This window comes from Hyperoodon ampullatus (assembly GCF_949752795.1).
Source record: "Hyperoodon ampullatus genome assembly, chromosome: 12".
Classification (NCBI taxonomy): domain Eukaryota; kingdom Metazoa; phylum Chordata; class Mammalia; order Artiodactyla; family Ziphiidae; genus Hyperoodon; species Hyperoodon ampullatus.
The window spans coordinates 20,211,582-20,231,643 of record NC_136925.1 but is presented as its reverse complement, the minus strand read 5'-3'; the positions used below and the strand labels follow the sequence as shown (position 1 = coordinate 20,231,643).

Below are 20,062 nucleotides of genomic sequence, written 5' to 3'. Positions count from 1 at the left end.
CTGTTCATTTATCTATGTGTTTTTGTGCCAGTACCATAATGTTTTGTTTGTTTTTTTAAATATTTACATATATACATGCATCAGGTCTTAGTTGCATTTTAGTTGTGACATGAGGGATCTTGTTCCCTGACCAGGGATCAAACTCAGGCCCCCTGCATTGGGACTTTGGATTCTTAGCCACTGGACCACCAGGGAAGGCCCCACCATAATGTTTTGATTACTGTAACTTTGTAGTATAGTCTGAAGTCAGTTCTTTTTGCCAAGATTGATCTGGCTATTAGGGGTCTTTTGTGATTCCATATAAATTTAGGGTTATTTTTTTCTAGTCTTGTGAAAAATGTCATGGGTATTTTGATAAGGATTGCATTCAATCTGTAGATTGCTTTGGGTAGCAAGAACAGTTTAACAATATTAATTCTTCCTATCCATGAGCATAGAATCTCTTTCCATTTATTTGTACTGTCTTCAATTTCCTTCATCAATGTCATAGTTTTCAGAGTATATGTCTTTTACCTCCTTGTTAAACTTATTCCTAGGTATTTTATTCTTTTTGATATGATTGGAAATGAGATTGTTTTCTTGATTTCTCTTTTTGATAGTTCATTAGTAGTGTACAGAAATGCAACAGATTTCTGAATATTAATCTTGTATCCTGCAAATTTACTGAATTCACTTGTTAGTTCTAATAGCTTTTTCGTGGCTTCTTTAGGTTTTTCTATATATATAGTATCATGCCATCTGCAAACAGTGAGAGTTATATTTCTTCCCTTCTGATCTGGATGACTTTTACTTCTCCTTCTTGACTGATTGCTGTGGTGAAGACTTTCAATACCATGTTAAGTAGAAATGGCAAGAGTTGGCTTCCTTGTCATATTCCTGATCTTAGAGGAAAAACTTTCAGTTTTTCACCACTGAGTATGATGTTAGCCATGGGTTTGTCGTATACACCTTTATTATGTTGAGGTATGTTCCCTCTATACCCACTTGTTGTAAGAGTTTCTATCATGAATGGATGTTGAATTTTTTCAAATACTTTGCTTCCAGCCCTCCTGTAAGCCCTACTGATTTTCAAATCCACTAAGGGAGCTCGTCTTCGCAGTGCTGGACCCCAGAGCTCCAGTGCCTAACATGGGGCTTGAACCCCTTGCTCCTTAGAGAGGATCCCTGAGCCTGTGATAATCCCCTCCTCTTCTGGGTCACGCACTAGAGGTGTGGGTTCTGACTAGATCGCTTCTTCTCTCGTCCTACCAGACTCCATGTGGTTCTTCCTTTACAGCCGTGGTTGTAGAAGAGCCATTCTGCTGGTCTTCATGTCGTTCTCAGAGAGAGTTGCTCTATATGTAGTTGTAGTTTTGATGTGTTTGGGTGGGGGAGGTGAGCTCAGGGCCTTCCTACTCCGCTATCTTGACCCCGGTCCCTGTCTTGTTTTTCTTCTTCGTTATTATCAGTGTCTCACACGTCATATATTTTACCTATTTATTGCATTTAGTCTTACCCACTAAAATGTGAACTCCACGACAGAGATCTTTGTCAGTTTGTTCTTTGTTGTATCCCCTACACCTAGAACAGCACTGTGCACATATTATTAGTTAACACTCAACAAATACTTCTTACAATAAATATTGAAGAGTTTGTTAGAAAATCATGAAGATAACTTGTTAAAAATAATTGGAAGTACCAGAACACAATTTATGCATCCTGCTGTGGGGAGGTGGGAGGGAAAGAGAGTACTGAAAAAATAATTTAATAAAGAGTATCATGAACCTTAGAATAGAAAAGGGATCTTGGAAAAAATCTAGTTAGAAACTATCCTTGTTATGGACTGATTTTTTGTGCCCCACCCCCAAAAATTCATATTTCACCTCCAATGTGATGGTATTAGGAGGTGGGGCCTTTGGGAGCTACTTAGGTTTACAGGTTATTAAGGTAGAGTGCACATGATGGGATCAGTGCCCCTATTCGAAAGGAAAGGACAACAGAGTTTCCTCTCTCTGTAATGTGAGGACACACAGAGAAGGCAGCCACCTACAAGCCAGGAAGAGAGCCCTCACCAGGAAGTGAATCCACCAGTCCCTTGATCTTGGACTTCCCAGCCTCTAGAACTGTGAGAATTAAATGCCTTTTTTTAAGATGCCCAGGCTGTGGTATTTTGTTCTAGCAGCCCAAGCTGACTAACACAATCCTAATGAACTTTCATAGAATATTGGTTACATAAATTATGGTATAGCAATATGACTAAATACTATGCAACTGTTAAATAAAGAATGAGGAAGCTATTTGATGTTATAGAAAGATCTCAAGATACACCATATTAATAGAAAAAATCAACATGAAAACAGTATAGATGAGTACTGCTTTTTTTTTTTTTTTTTTTTTTTTATTTATTATTTTTTTTTTTTGTGGTACGCGGGCCTCTCACTGTTGTGGCCTCTCCCATTGCGGAGCACAGGCTCCGGACGCGCAGGCTCAGCAGCCATGGCTCACGGGCCCAGCCGCTCCGCGGCATATGGGATCCTCCCAGACCGGGGCACGAACCCGTATCCCCTGCATCGGCAGGCGGACTCTCAACCACTGCGCCACCAGGGAGGCCCAGTACTGCTTTTTGTATAAAAAGGAGCAAAACCAAGAATATGTCTTTGTATATGCTTATATAAACATAAAGAAATGTTTGAGGATACATAAAAGGGAAGAAAGTAGGGTAGGAACTAGACAGATGGTGGACAAGCATGAAGAAACACTTTGCGGGCTTCCCTGATGGCGCAGTGGATGAGAGTCCGCCTGCCGATGCAGGGGACACGGGTTCGTGCCCCGGTCCGGGGAGTCCCATTGTTTCTGCCATCATGACAGAGCCCTAATATGCCCACTTCTTACTGTTTCTACCATTATTACTCCAGTCCCAGCCACTGTCACCTCTAACCTGAACCTCTGCAATAGCCTTGGAGGTGTTACTCAAAGTAAGACCCACAGACAAGAACTGCTTCTTTCTAGCCCACAACAACATAAGAACCTTGCACTAAAATGAAATACAACTACTTCACTAAGCATAATATTTAGTTCAGCTAACAATTTTTTACATAGCAAGACTTTCTTGATAAAAGAAGGGATGCATTGATTTGTACTCTGGAGGAAGCTTGTATTTCTTTGCAGAGCAGCCCTTCACTGTTGCTGTTGTCACTGCTTCCACTCTTGCCCACTTAAACATATACCCATTCTTTGTATAGTAACCCGAAATTATTTTGAAAACATTAATCACATCATGTTGCCCCCAGCTTAAAACCCTCCAGAGCCTTCCCATGGCAACTAGAATAAAATCTAAGCCCCTTACCAGATTCTAAATGGACTTAACCTGACCTGGCCCATCTCTCCTTCATTACACTCCAGTCAAGTTCTTTCCCATCTCTGGGCCTTTGGGCCTTCTCTCTGGAATTATCTGCTCCTATACCTTCTTGTAGCTGATAGAGTGTCAGTATTTAGGTCTTAGCTCAGATGAATGGTGATGTGGTGAAGGTTATAAGTGACCTTATCCCCCCGAGCTTTTTATTTATTTTTCCTTTTAGGAAATTTAGAATGAAATATATGACTCTCTTCCTGAAGTTGGACAAAATCTTATGCTATAGATTATTGTGTGTTATGAGCTGAACTGTGTCTCCCAAAAAATTGTACAGTGAAGGCTTAACCCCTAGTACCTCCAAATGTTAATGTACTTGAGATAGGATCTCTTAAGAGAGAAATTAAAATGAGGCTAACAGGGTGGGCCCTAATCCAATATGCTTGGGCTTCGTCCTTATAAGAAGAGGAGATTAAGACACAGACACACAGAGGAGGAAGAACATGTCAAGACAACCAGCTACAAGCAAGGAGAGGCCTCAGAAGAAACCAAGCCTGCCAGCACTTGATCTCCGATTTCTAGCCTCCAAAATGGTGAGAAAATAAATTTCTGTTGTCTAAACCACCTAGTCTGTGGTACTTTGTTATGGCAACCATTGCAAACTAATATCTTGTGTATTAACTAACATCTCCCCTGACTTGCTTTGAATACTGCATCCTAATTTTTTTTTCTTTCCCTCTGATATTTTATTTTTCTTTTCTCTGTGTGTTTATGCAGCCACCTCAAATCCTTTTTGGAATCTGTCGATCCCCTGAGGTATGTCTGATAAAAAAGTGGGATTAAGATTAATTTGCCAGTTCTTAATAAATCCTCCTGGTTGACTGGACTCAACACATCTCCTTATTGCCTGACTGGATCCTGCATTCCTTTTATATTTTCTTTGTGTGGCATCAATTCTATAGCTATTTAATTGACAGGCTAGGAGAGACACATATGAACAGATATGAACAGGTAATTGCCATCCAACAACAAAGGGCAATCTTAGAGATATGTACCTGGCACTGTGGTAGCAGGAACCAAGGCATGTTCTACTCCATTTGAGTAGGAGACCACTAAACTGAATCTTGAAGGATGAGCAGGTATTCCAAGCAGAAGCAGTAGCATGTATTGTACAGAGGCATGAAGCACAGATTGTATGAGATACATGAACTAGTTTAACCACAGTATAAAGTATACCTGGGGAAATGTGGAGAAGTGAGCCCGGCCAGATGAGCAAATACCCACAAGGCAGGGTTATATACTTCATACCAAGGAGTTTGAATTTTTCTGATAAGTAATTGGGAGTCACTGATGAGTTTTAAGAAGCAGAGTATCATGATTAGAGTTTCAGTTTAGAGATTGCCTCTGGCAGCATCCCAGAGGGTGAATTCAAAGCAGAGAGATGAGTAAAAAGGACTACAGACAAAAAATTGAAGGGCAGTTGGGCAACATCTGTCAGCACTAAAAATCTATGTACTTTTTGACTCAGCAATTCCACTTGGAGGAATTTATCCTATGGGTCCATTTGCACACGTATAGAAGGTTATATACAAGGTTATTCATAGCACCTAAATGTTCAGTAGTCACACATGAAATGAAATAAAGCTATTGTAAAAATTTTATGTATTGATATAGAATGATTTCCAAAAGTTGTTAAACTACAAAATATTAATTTGCAGAACAACATGCAGTATATTTCACCTCTTAAGTAAAAAAGACAAAAAAGAGTATTTTATGCATTTAATATGCATGCAGTACATGAAAAAAACAACAGATGCATAAAATATCTCAGGAAGGAAACACTAGAAAGTGATAGCATTTAGTTGCTTCCAGAGAGGTGTACTGGGTGGATGAGATGAGTGGGAACAGATATTTCACTAGAGCTTTTGAGTCTGGCATCATGTGAGTGCACTACCGATTCCTAAATAAATAAATTCAGTGTTAATTTAAGGGAGGGAGGTAATCCTGGTCGATAGAGAGGGTCCCTGAATTAAAACAGTAGCAATCACGGGTGGAGAAAAAAAGGGGTAGATAAGAAAAAGTTAAGGAAGCAGAAACAAAAGAATTTCATGACTCTATACAGGTGACACGTAAGAGAAGAGAGCTTATAATAGCCCCTGATTTCTGACCTGGGAAACTAAGTGACTATACTGGTGCCACTTACCAAGTTAATGAATGCAAAGAGAGTAACAAGTTTAAAGCAAAGAAAATGCGTACAACTGGGGACATGTTATGTTTCAAGTGTTGTGGAGCCACATATTTATTGGCTACTAGGTAATTTATTCATTCAGTGAAGTGTGCTAAGTAACAAGAGCATATAAATGTGGGAAAATGACCTGTCAGAGAGGTATTGGTCAAGAGATACAAATAGAAGATTTTGGGACTTCCCTGGCAGCGCAGTGGTTAAGAATCTGCCTGCCCATGCAGGGGATATGGGTTCGATCCCGGGTCTGGGAAGATCCCACATGCCGTGGAGCAACTAAGCCTGTGCACCACAACTACTGAGCCTGCGCTCTGCAGCCTGTAAGCCACAACTACTGAGACCACATGCCGCAACTACTGAAGCCCGCGCGCCTAGAGCCCATGCTCCGCAACAAGAGAAGCCACCGCAATGAGAAGCCTGCGCACCAAAACAAAGAGTAGCCCCCGCTTGCCGCAACCAGAGAAAGCCCGTGGGCAGCAACGAAGACCCAACACAGCCAAAAAATAAAAATAAATAAAATTAATTAATTAATTAATTAAAAATAAAAAAAGAATGATCCAAACATCTTATTTAATACTGCCTATAATTTGCTTGTGAGAAGCTGAAGTAAAAGGGGTAGTTAAGGTCAGGCTGGTATACAGAAATCAAAAGCTTAATTCACTTTGGCAAAGTTGACAAAATAAGCATATTCTTTATCACATATATGAGTACATGTGTACTTTTTTTTAATTAATTAATTAATTAATTTTTATTTTTGGCTGTGTTGGGTCTTCATTGCTGTGCGCGGGCTTTTTTCTCGTTGCGGCGAGTTGGTGGCTCCTCTTCGTTGCAGTGCACGGGATTCTCATTGCGGTGGCTTCTCTTGTTGCGGAGCACGGGCTCTAGGCGCGTGGGCTTCAGTAGTTGTGGCACGCGGCCTCAGTAGTTGTGGCTCGTGGTTTCTAGAGCGCAGGCTCAGTAGTTGTGCATGGGCTTCGTTGCTCCGTGGCATGTGGGAAGTTTCCCAGACCAGGGATCGAACCCGTGTCCCTGCATTGGCAGGTGGATTCTTAACCACTGCACCACAAGGGAAGTCCCTATGTGTGTACTTTTAAATGCACTTAATCCTAGTTCATTAAAACAGGATTGTAGAGGTAAATATTATTGACAGTCCCAACTGGAAACATATGGATAATTAGAGAATACTTCAATAAATAGACTATTTACAAGGTGGATAACGTGTAGGAAAACCAAAAGGATAAAATAATATCCTGAGCCTTGTTGAGCTTTACTACTCTTGTGTGTGAAGGGGCAACGGAAGAAAGAGAAGAGTGGAGAGGGCCAGCGTAACAGAAGCTTTCCCTTCAGTGGAGGCCAACAGCAACCCCCTCCTCCCTGTGACCTCCTGCTGGGGTTCCCTGTTGGGCCAAACCAATGGGAAGCCAGAGGACAAGGGAATTCATTTTTGCAGTCCATTGAGGGCAGCCTCCCAGAGCACGAAGCACGATGGAGAAGGTTAAAGAGTGGATCTAGGGTGGGAAATACAGGATATTTCACACAGTAGATTTTTTTAATGAGATAAACTGAGGTTGATCTATCACTTCAGTCCATGGATGAGCTTCAAGTGGTCTAACTATTAGTAGAAACAGGTGGTTGTAAATCATTATAGTAATAGCCTTGATGAATCACACCTCTCAGTACTATTCACACCTCTCAGGACCCACACTCTTGGGTATCCCCTCCATACTAACTCTAGGCTTGGCCATATGACTTCATATGAACAATGGAGTGTCAGCATACATGATATAAGCAAAGGCTTAATAGGTAACCTTTTGGAATACTGCCCTGTTACTTCCATGCCGTGAAGAAGCCTGGGATGAAACACCATGTGGAAAGAGAAACCCAGCTGTCCTAGTTGTGCCAGCTGAGCCCACGCCCAGCAGATTGGTTAACTGAATGCCTCAGCATGAATAAGCCCAGTCAAAACACTGTCCAGTCGACCTACAGAATCTTGAAAAATGAGAATTGTTTTTATTTTAAGGCACTAAGTTTGGGTGGTTTATCACGCAGCAATAGGTAACTGAACACAACTTGATTTTCACTGAGGAATGGCTACACTCCAGGGCCACAGGGATCCATTATGGTCACATGATATCCTTACCACCCAATTCTCTCTGCCTCTCAGCTCAGCTCCACTCTCTTGCCCTCTGTGTATTGACTTGATTCTCAGAGGGGTTCTCCTCTCGTGGTCAAAAGGTGTTTGCAGCACCCCCAGATTTCACATCCTCTATGCTCAATATGCAAAAGGAAAGAGAAAGCTTCTTTTTCCCAAAGTTGAACAAGAGTCAAGTCGACTCTCATTGACTCCAACTAGGTCATTTCCACCTGCAGGCCAGTCACTGAGGCTAGGTGGCAGGATTTACTGGGTGGTTAAGCCAGTCAGGCCCTACTCTAGAGCTGAGAGTGCTGTAACTGCATCCAAGTATTAATAATATGAGCTGAGAGTAAGTGAAAGACAGATCCACGAAAAAGTAAAAGAACTTGGAAGAAGGGGGATCATTGTGGATGTCAGGTGGCCAAAAGCTGATACATTTCTAGTACAAATCTTAAGTGCATATCTCCATCCTTCACCTTTCTCCCAAATTCTAGGCTTGAATATTCAATTGCATACTTGGAGTCTTGTATTGGACGTGTCCAAACATCTCAAACTTTGTCCCAAACTGAACCACCCGTGGAACTCGGAGGCGGAGGGGCGCTCCCCTCGCTCTCTGTCGTAGCTCCCAAATCTTATTCCTCTTTCCTCCTACAAAAGCCCCATAATCGGGCTTCCCTGCTGGCGCAGTGGTTGAGAACCCGCCTGCCAATGCAGGGGACATGGGTTCGTGCCCCGGTCCGGGAAGATCCCACATGCCGCGGAGCAACTAAGCCCGTGCGCCACAACTACTGAAAAGCACGCGCCTGGAGCCCATGCTCCACAACAAGAGAAGCCACTGCAATAAGAAGCCCGCGCACCACAAGGAAGAGTAGCCCCCACTCACCCCAACTAGAGAAAAGCCTGCGCGCAGCAATGAAGACCCAACGCAGCCAAAAATAATAAATAAATTAAACTAAAGAAGCCCCATAATCTTTGAAGTAGGGCAGCATATTTTTACACTAGTTCTTTCTCGTTACTGTCATCTTTCAAGCCCTTGGGTCACACCCCCTCATTCACTGATGACTCTAGCACGTTTTGTAGTCTTTATTCCCACTACTCCTCAATTATAGTGTCACCATCCACGGTGATGACCCACCTGACACCTTAGACTCTCAGCTCCCCAACCTCCTTCCCCACAGTGATCATTTCATCCTTCCACCTCAACCAGCCACCCCCACAGTAACACTGTTGACCCTGTCTTTACCAACAATTACAGTACCTCCAAGAGCTCAAATTCCAGAATGCTACTTTCTAATCCTCCCATTTCCTATCTTTTCTAGTCTTCCCACTGCAGCTCTTCTTCGGCTATAATGAAACCTCCAGTCCATGGACACCATCACTTTCTCACTACAGATGATCCTCTTACCCAGTTTATATTTCGTTATTAATTGGTCAAATCATTTCCTTGCAAACACCCTTAACTCTCTCAGTCAGGCCTTTCTCCCTTCATTATCTTGCCTGACAAAGCTTTAGCCCTAGTTATCCCAATTAATCCCACCTGCTCCATGCCGGCATCCAAATGTCTGAATATTTCTAGAAATAGGAAGTTCACAGCTTTACTCGCAATAAATGTACGGCCATAAATTGCATGTGCACTCCACACTGCGAACCAATCCCGTTTCACTTCCCTGGTCTGCCTGCTTTGCTACTCTGCATACTGATAATTTCACACATCCTTTCTCTTTAAACCTCTTATACTTCCCAATTTTCCATTCTCAGTTGATGACCTTGCCTCGTAGTTATGTGAGAAAATACAAACAATGACTTCCATTATCCGTACCTGTACTTCCTGCTGTCAAGCAAGTGGACATCTGTTGCTCACCACCAGGGGCAGCAGTCCCAGGATGTCAACCTGCATGGTTTGCAGGTGTCAGGGTCACCGAGAAAGACACAGTTCACACGGCCACTGGATGGAACAACACTTCACTCACAGAGAGAAGAGACGGAGCAAGATCAGCCTCAGTAATGAGTGTCGGTCCCCCATGGCCAGCACATCTTATCCCACAGCCAGTACTGGGAGATGGTCTACACACACCTCTCCTGTACTGCAGGTAAAGGACCTCCTCCTCTCCCCACCAGGTTCAGATAGAGCTGGGGTTAGCCAGGTGCCATATCATGCACACACTTTAAGCAGAACAAAGAATTACATATCAAACCCAGAACAGGGGAAGATATTCCCAAACGATTCCATGTGTCCCATGATATGCAGCCATGCAAGGGTCAACAGGCTATACATAACTGTCTCCCAATAGTCCAGCCCCCAACCCTTGCTCAGCCACTGAAATAGCAGATAAAACACATCAAATATGGTAGGAACACCCTCCGCTCCCAAATGTGGAGATGGAACGAGGTCCAGTGGGGCCCCTGAACAATTCATATGGATGCAGTCTACTCGCAGAGGCTCCATGTCATTTTGGGACAGCAGTTCATCAGGGTCACAAGGAGAACCAGACCCAGGAGGGTGATCAGACCTCCCTCAAGGATGCTCCCTAATCAAGAACCCCAAGGGCCTGGAGTAAGCTAACTAAAGAGTTTTCTGAAAAGAGTCTAGGGGGACTGCAGGTATACAGCTGATAATCATCCTGCCTGAGCATGGATCCTCTCCAGCTCAGTTTTTAACCTTTCCTTAATTATTGATATATACACAAGTGTTGGCAATAACACAAATGCCATGATGTTCTGCCAGCAGATCAAGGCTATTTGATTGTCCATTACCACCACCAGCTTAGCTAGTGAGTTCAGGGAGTCTTGTCTGTTTTGGAGTGCGTGGAGAGTGTCTGAGTCATTTTGCACCAGCCGAGCTATCACAATGGGAATATGGGATTAGAGCCTTAACCTCTAATTTAGAGGGACCTCTCTCTGTCCAGTAGCACTGGTAAAAGTCTTCTGTAGGGATCTCATCAATGTTTGTTTTTTCTATCCAGGTTTAACAACTGAAGCCATATTGCTGTGGGTCAACCCTGTTCTCTCCTTCAGTCCTCCTCTGTCTTCCCTTGAGTTCCCCTTTTGGCCTCTGGGCATGGCTTCCCATTGCTGGTTTTCTATCTGTTTAGCCCAAATTGTTGGAAACCACTGAAATCATTCTATTGTTTTTATCCCAAACGGAACATTTTCAGTGGAGCTTTTCTATTTCTTGTCCCATAGTCATTTTAGGGGACAACTGTAGGGTTAATGGGGTCTTCCACTGGAGAGATGAAGGACTCCACTGCATCATCCACATCCCCAGGGTCAGGGTCATATAGGCAGCATCTATGGCTTTTACCTGAAATGCAGTTATGGCTTTATGAGTGGTTTTCCAGGGGCTCCTAGTCTTAGGGAAGTCCCTACTGTTGGGAATGCCGTGCTCATACTCTTCGCAATCCAGATCAAGAGCAACATGGGCTTATCTTTTTCTCTGCCCCGTTGACTGCCCTGTCCCATGTGGGCAAAAACACATTGCAGCCAGGGGTCAGTGATTAGCTTCTCTGGACTGCATCACTCAGTCTGAGATATTTAAGTCTGCAAGGCCCCCTAACCAACCACATGCACCATCCAAGTCACATGAGACTCCCCCTGGCCTCTGCCCATATCTTTCAGTTTTCGTATTTCATTCTGAGAGAAGGACCTCATTTCATCAGTTACATTTTCAGCAACACCATGAGTGCTTTTGTGTTGAGTGAAAACAAGCTTTACTTGGGGTTTTTAAACAACCCAAATCAGGAAGAGCTTCCTACACAAGGGCCTTTGACTCCCCTTGGGTGTCATCTGCAACCCCTTGCATGTGGAAGTTAGGGGCTGGTGTAGGAGTGTGAAGGTGGCCAGAAGCTAGGCTAATTTTCCAAAAATTTTTAGGGCTCACCTCTTGTATTCTGCCCTCGTCCATCACACCAGTTTATTCTTGTTGACAAGGAGACTGTCAGCATCTCATTTATCCCCAGGCAGCTAGAGGGACGTCATCCCCCCAGGGAGCTAGCACCACCCTGGGATGGCTGCGCTGATGAACCCTGTGCCATGGTATACTTTGTTGGTGACCTTGCTCACTGCACCAAACTGTCAAGCAAGTGACACCTGGTGCCTACCACCAGAAGCAGCAGTACCAAGCTGTGTTCTCACTGCAGAGTTTGCAGGCATCAGAGTTGCCAAGAAAGACACAATTCACTCAGGCACTGGGTGGAACAACACTTCACTCACGCAGAGAACAGACAGAGCAAGATCAGCCTCAGTAGTGAGTATGGCTCCCCCATGGCCAGTGCATCTGGCCCCACAGCCGATGCAGGAAGATGGTCTACACGTACCCCTCCTGTGCTGGTGAAGGACCCCCTTCTCTCCCCACCAGGAATAGATTATAGCAGAAGGGCTGGCCGGGTGTCATACAATGCACATGCTTAAAGCAGAACAAAGAAAGTACAAATCATGCCCAGCACAGGCTGTGAGGACTTCTGATTTCCATGTAAGAAAACGTTCCAGGCCCAAGGCATGCTCTTATGCAGTTATGCAAGGGTCAACAGGCTACGCATGACCGCCTTTCCCTACACCTGCCTTATCTCTTGTTCTAACAGTCAAAGAATACGAAGACCTCCATTTGTATTCTGGAAAGGATCTCCTCTTGCCTTCTCAAGGATTTTGCTCCTATAACTTTTGCCTCTTTTTCCAGCATCATAAATCTCCACCCTCTACTAAATCAATCCCGTGAACATATAAAGATGCTCTAGTATCTCTCAGTTAAAAAGCAGTCCCTCACTCTTACAACCCTCTCCAGCTACAGACCCATTTTTGCCTTCTCACCTTACTTACTCCCCAGTCCTCTTCAACTGTGCTTCCGTCATCCCTATTCCACTTGACACTGTGTTCACTGGTGATCCTCATGTGGCCAAACCCCACAGTCATTTCTGTTACCTTACCTGACCTTTCAACATTCATGCTAATCGACCTAACTCTCCCTGAAACTCCCCACTTTCTTTCGGAGATATCGCACTCTCCACCTTTCCCTCCAAGGCGTTTCCTTTGTTGGCACTTCCTTCTCTGCTGGAACTCGAAAGTTTGCAGTGCTCCAAGGCTCTGTCCTGGGCTCTCTCCTCTTTATTTATACTCTTTCCCTGATGCTCTCACTCAGTATCATGCTTTAAATACCTTACTCATGCGAATGACGTTCAAGCCCTAACCTCTCCTCTAAACTTCAGGCTCATGTGTCAAACTGCCCCCTTGACCTTTCCAGATACATGTGATTTTTTCCCCCCGATGTAGCTCTTTAACTTTACTATTTCACGTGCTTAAGTTAAACTCTACTATTTCATGAAGTATTCACAAGATTTTCTTCAATTTACAGTTGTCTGTCCTGCAACGAAACCTAGAGTTTACTGACCCGTTCAGTTTTAGACACTGGAAAAATGAACATTAAGAGATAAGATTCTTTAATTCTCATATTTTTAATTTTTTTGAGGTATAATTGACATATAACATTGTATTAATTTCAGCTGTACAACATAAAAATTCGATATTTGTATATATTGCAAAATGATCACCACAGTGAGTCTAGCTAACATGGGTCACCATACATAGTTACACAATTGTTTTCCTTGTGATGAGACTTTTCCAATTTACTCTCTTAGTAACTTTCCAATATGCAGTACGGTATTATTAACTAGAGTCACCCTGCTGTATGTGGCATCCCCATTACTTATGTATAACTGGAAATTTGTATCTTTAGACCCCCTTCACCCTTTTCGCCCACCCTCTATCCCCCACCTCTGGCAACCACCAATCTGGTCTCAGTGTCTTTTTGACCTTGGATTTTTTTCTTCTCTTTTCTTTTTCTTTTTTTCTTTTTAGATTCCACATATAAGTGAGATCATACAGTATTAGTCCTTTTCTGTCTGACTTATTTCACTTAGCATAATGCCCTCAAGGTCCATTCAGGCTGTCACAAATTGTAAGATTTCATTCTTTTTGATGGCTGAATAATATTCCATCGTGTATATATATATATATATATATATATATACATATATATATATATATATACACCACATTTTCTGTATCTACTCATCCACTGATGGACACTTAGGTTGCTTCCATATCTTAGTTATTGTAAATAATGTTGATATGAACATGGGGATGCACGTATCTTTTGAGTTACTGTTTTCATTTTCTTCAGATAAACATCCAGAAGTGGAATTGTTGGATCATATGGTAGTTCTATTTTTAATTTTTTGAGGAACCTCCACACTGTTTTCCATAGTGGCTGTACCAATTTACCTTCCCACCAACAGAACACAAAGGTTCCCTTTTCTCCACATCTTACACTAGCATTTTTAATCTCTTGCCTTTTTGAGAACAGCCATTCTAACAGGTGTGAGGTGATTTCTCACTGTGGTTTTGATTTGCATTTCCCTGATGATTAGTGATGTTGAGCATCTTTTCATGTATTGGGTTGGCCAAAAAGTCCCTTGAGTTTTTAAGTAACAATAAAAGACACATTTTTCGGGCTTCCCTGGTGGCGCAGTGGTTGAGAGTCCGCCTGCCGATGCAGGGGATATGGGTTCGTGCCCCGGTCCGGGAAGATCCCACGTGCCGTGGAGCAGCTGGGCCCGTGAGCCATGGCCACTGAGCCTGCGCATCCGGAGCCTGTGCTCCGCAACGGGAGAGGCCACAACAGTGAGAGGCCCGTGTACCAAAAAAAAAAAAAAAAAAGAAGACACATTTCTCATTTTCACCAAGAACTTTATTGAACAACGTATTCACCGTTTTGTTCCACTACCTTCTGCCATTTTTCAGGCAACTTCATAATTCCATCTTCCCAAAACTTTTTATCTTTTCAAGCAAAGAACTGTTCCAGGTGCCTTTTACAGTCTTCCAGGTCATTGAAATTTTTTCCATTAAGAGAATTTTGTAAACACTGAAATAAACGGAAATCCGAACGTGCAAGTCTGGTGAATATGGCGGATGAAACAGAACTTCCCAAACTGTAACAGTTTTTGCCTGGTCGTCAAAGAAACATGCAGTCTTGTGTTATCCTGATGGAAGATTATGCGTTTTCTGCTGACTAATTCCAGATGCTTTTCGTCAAGTGCTGCTTTCAGTTGGTCTAATTGGGAACACTCCTTGTTGGAATTAGTCGTTTGGTTTTCCGGAAGGAGCTCATAATAGAGGACTCCCTTCCAATCCCACCATACACACAGCAACACCTTCCTTGGATGAAGACCAGCCTTTGGTGTGGTTGGTGGTGGTTCATTTCGCTTACTCCACAATCTCTTCCGTTCCATATTGTTGTACAGTACCTACTTTTCATCATCCATCACAATTTGCTTTAAAAACGGAATGTTTTCATTACGTGTAGTAGACAATCACATGCGGAAATATGGTCAAGAAGGTTTTTTTTGCTTAACTTACATGGAACCCAAACATCAAAGTGATTAACATAACCAAGCTGGTGCAAATGATTTTCAACACTTGATTTGGATATTTTGAGTAGGTCGGCTATCTCCCGAGTGCTGTAACGTTGATTGCTCTCAATTAATGTCTCAATTTGACTGCTATCAACTTCAACTGGTCTACCAGACCATGGAGCATCGTCCAGCAAATCTCCAGCAGAAAGCTTCACAAATCACTTTTGACACATTCGATCAGCCACAGCACCTTCTCCATACACTGCACAAATCTTTTTTTGCATTTCAGTTGCGTTTCTACCTTTCTTGAAACAATAGAGCGTAATATGCCAAAAATGTAGCTTTTCTTCCATCTTCAATATTAAAATGGCTACACAAAAATTCACTAATTTTGATAAGCTTTTTTAAATGCATGCTGGTATGACAGCTGTCACAACACAATCTAATAAAATTGTTTCAAATGAAGTTAAAGATAACTAAGTGCTGCTAGAGCCATCTTACAGAAAAAACTGAACAAACTTTTTGGTCAACTCAATACGTGTTGGCCATCTGTATGTCTTCTTTGGAAAAATCTGTGTATTCAGATCCTCTGTCCATTTTTCAATTGGATTTTTTGGGGTTTTTGCTACTGAGTTGTGTGAGTTCTTTATATTTTTTGGATATTATCCCTTATCAGATAATTCTTATTTCTGAAAGCTGACTTTTCTTCCCACTTTGGAAGAAGTTAATTATGTTTACATTACCTAACTTAGCATACATATGCTTCCCATGATTTAACCAAAAGCTGTCAATGTGAACTCTTTTCTCATACATTCATTATCTAACCAGCTCTTTATGTGTATTGACTATGTGTTCAAATGCTATCTACTGCAGGATATCTGCACACACTACAGCACTGATTTTAGGCAACTGCTGCTGGCCCTTTTTTCTTTTCTCCCCACACTCATTTGTGCACATGACTTCACTCATCATCTTCATTAGTTTGCCAAATGGTCCTTCTCTAGCCCCGACTCTTCTCTTGGGCTTCAGTTCTACATTGCTGATGGTCCACTGGACAAATGTGTAACCAAATGTTCCCCTCAAAATCGAACACAACCAAAACTGAATCTTCTTTTTCCTGCTCCCAAATCAGTCATTCCTGACTTGCCTCTTCCTGTCAGTGGAGCTGCCATTCTCTTGCCTGCCTAGGCTCCACTCCACTTCCTCTTCCCCCACAGATCATCACATCCTACCATCTCCTCCTTTAACACAGCCACAGCATGTTCTGGGGACAGGATTATGAATCTGGGGTCAGAAGGACTTGGGAAGTTAGTTAACCGAGATCTCTATGCCTCATTTTCCTCAGCTTTAAAGTGTACACCAGGATTGTTTTGAAGATTACATGATCCAATGCATACAAGAACCTAGTAGCACATAAGTTCTCACCATGCGTTGTCCTCTCCCCTGCCTTCCATCTCCATGGCCAAAATTAGAGTGGCGTCCCTCACAAAATGTCATCTAAATGATTGCACTAAATTTCTAAACACTGCTTTTTCTCTCCAAACTCTTCCTAAAAGACTATTTGGTTCACACTATAATCTTACCTAAAAGTCTTTCATGAACGTCTAATTTTTAAAGCAGAAGTGTCTACACTACTATATATGAAATAGATAATTAATAAGGACCTACTGTATAGCACAGGGAACTCTTCTCAAAACTCTGTAATGACCTATATGAAAATAGAATCTAAAAAAGAGTATATATGTATATGCATATATGTATATGTATAACTGAGTCACATTGCTGTACACCTGAAAGTAACACAACATTGTAAATTAACTATATTCCAGCAAAAATTAAAACAAAACAAAAAAAATAAAGCAGAGGTGTCTAAAATTGGGTGGTTACTTCTTACTAAAGTATAAACTCTTTCAGGAAGGGCAAGGACTTTTGTGTATTCACATTAACCTTCCCTGAAGCACAATGCATGCACCAGGGGCTCAGTAAACATTTCTTCCCAAAAAATGATTAAAATCATGATCTTATCTGAAAGTTTGCAACAGAATATGAGGAGTTGTTTTCAGTATGCTAAATTCTTCAAGGATACTTTTAATTTCAGTTCTGACCTGTATATGGTCTTTCTTAACTCCCTTAAAAATATTTGGTAGCATTTCGTTTGTCTGCTTTAGGTGTGGGAGCAATAACTGTTGGCTTCATCCCTCAGTATGTTTTCCTGTTCCTTGAAGAGATAAAAGTCTTGAATGAATTAAGTACTGACTTTACAGTCATCAGCCACATTCACTGGAGGGCAGTGTTGTCACTAATCAGGCTCTAAATTCATTTCATTTTGCACTGCATTTGTTAGAGTTATCCGTTTATGAGTTAAAAGGAATATGGGAGTCTTTTTTTTTTTTAAGACTGGAATATATATCAGATGTGCAGTACTGCACTTACCCTAATACAGCAGTTCTCAAACTTATATATGTATATGAATCACCTTAGACCTGAGCTGTCCAATACAACAGCCACTAGCCATGTGGCAATGAAGCACTTGAAATGTGGACAGTCAAACTGAGATGTGCTGTGAGTGTAAAGTATACAACGGATTTTAAGGACTGAGTACATAACTTATGCTAAACATATATTGAAATGAAAATATTTTGGCTCTATTGGGTTAAATAAAATGTACTGGAATTAATTTCATCTGATGCTATTTACTATTTTAAATTTAAAATGGCTACTAGCATATTCAAAATTACCTATATGACTCACATTTGTGGTTTATGTTATATTTCTGTTAGCACTGTCCCAGATGCTTGTTTAAAATGCTTCCTGGGTCCCACTTTTGGATATTCTGCTTTAGTAGCTCCAGGTTAGGAACCAGAAATCTGATACTTTTCCTCTCTCCAAGTAATTCAATTGATAAGTCAGGGTAGAGAATCATTGTTTTATACTGCTTTTGACCAGATGATTTTAAGGGTCTTCAGCACAGCAAACAGTGATTCAAAGGGAACAAAGGGAGTAACAGTTTTCGGTTTCAATTGTGTGACAACGGCCATCCCATAACAGCCATACATGTTTCTCAATTAGCAAAACAAAACACACTTCAAAATATAATCACAACACAACCATTTGATGGGAGTGGAAGGAAGCTGGGAACAATTAAGTAATATCTATCACAAATCTAAGTGCACGGAACCGTTGCCTCACTTCTAGAAATCGACCTTGCAGATCTTCTCACAAGCTCACTATGATATACCTATAATTCACTTCGGCACTATTTGAAATAGTGAAAAGCTGGAAAGTTATGAAATTATGACACATCCAACTGAATACTATGCAGGCTATAAACAAGAAGGTCATCTATATGTACTGATACAGAAAGGTGTCTATGATATTTACCAGGGGGCAAAGCAAGTTGCAGAAAAGGACACAGATCCTATTTGCATGTGAAAAAATACGTACATATATGTGCATAGAAAGTTTCAAAAACTGTTAATACTGGTTACTGTTAACAGCAAGGAGAAGATTCCCAGCGATATGAAAAGGAACTTTTACTTTGCTTTTTATATCCTTTTGTACTGTTTTAGTTTTTTTAATATGAGGAATATGCAAATTTACATTGTACATTGCAAAATGGCTATTTTCAAATATACATAACGCCCAGCCAAGTAAACACTTCATCGCTTAGGTTCCTGTTATAGAAATTTACTTTTCACTATTATCTTTTAGTCTGGAGTTTGGTCTTCATTTTAATTTTCTAAAAAGCCACCGCATATATTCATTCATTCGTTTATTCAACCAGTAGTTACTGAGCACCTGCTTTATGCCAGGCACTGTTCTAAGGCAGAAAAATAAAGAGCGGTGCACCGGCGGAGGACAATAAACAAACGCACACGTACATAATGACTAGTTGTTAAGTGCTATGAAGACCTGAATTTTCAAATGCCGGAATGTTCTAATGTCACCTGCTCCCGTGTGTGCATAGACGTACGTATATTTACCCGTACTTACTAATTAATGCAATCGTTGCTACTGAATTGAAGTATCGTTTGGATAAAGCATTCTGGGAAATTTCTCAAATTAATATTTCTCCTGCATGCATTAACAATGAATTTAGTACAAAAAAAATTTAAATAGCAAAGCCTTTTTTTTTTTTTTTTTGGTTGTGTGAATTTAGGAAAATTACTTAGCTACTTCAGGCCTCAGTGTTCTCCTCTACCAAGCGGAGGATTTACCTTTCGGGTCTCCCGTCTCGGGGTGAATTCTCTGGACGGATCAGCGTTAACAGCAGCGCCCTGCGCCCGGCTGCTTGTGGGTGGGGCGGGTCCCGCGGAGCGCAGCTGAGCCGCGTGCCGCGCGGCGGGCCGGCTCTCCCGAGACGCGCGGCATTCTCGCTGTGGACCGGAGGAGAAACACGGTGCTTTCACAGACTTTTTTCACCCGAGCATTTCTGCCCGCCAATTTCTCTTTCCGGGCGTGTAGCGGTCGCCCGGCGTCAACTCCCGCAGGCGCCAGCCAACCAGCCAACCCGACTTCTCGAGCGGGTCACCGGGTGAGGCCGCCCTACACTCAAGTCCACTGCTACACTCAAGTCCACTGCCGGCCCCCAGCCGCCCCAGCCGTCGCGGGCAGACTTGGCTCAGGGTAGGTGGTAGCCTCGCCTGCAAAGGCGGCTGTTCGTTTAAATTCTGGCGCCACTCCCGCGCCACGTAGAGCCAGACTCGGAAGCTAAGGACCGCGGCGAGCCAGCGGGAGCGCTCGGGGCTGGGCGTGCGCGCCGCGGAGGGACGGCGCGCGCACCACGCCCCGGAAGGAGTTCCCGAAAAAAAAAGAGCCGCCTGGCGCGCTCTCCTTCCTCCCGTCAGGAACCGGCCACGCCCCCTTACTCTACAGCGCCCAATAGATGCGAGAGGGAGGGGCGGCCTCGTTCCGGCTCGGGAGAGACTATACAGGGAACGGCTGGCGACACCGCT

At 42.5% G+C, this 20,062-nt stretch overlaps 1 long non-coding RNA gene across 1 annotated transcript in view; it reads right to left on the bottom strand.

Annotated features, from left to right (window-relative positions):
* Nucleotides 1-19,803, bottom strand: part of LOC307061422 — a 44,768-nt gene extending 24,965 nt beyond the window's left edge. Inside the window, exon 1 of the long non-coding RNA XR_013811185.1 lies at nt 19,325-19,803. This is a non-coding gene — a long non-coding RNA (uncharacterized lncRNA). The remainder of the gene's footprint in view (nt 1-19,324) is intronic.
* Between the last annotated feature and the right edge of the window lie 259 nt (nt 19,804-20,062).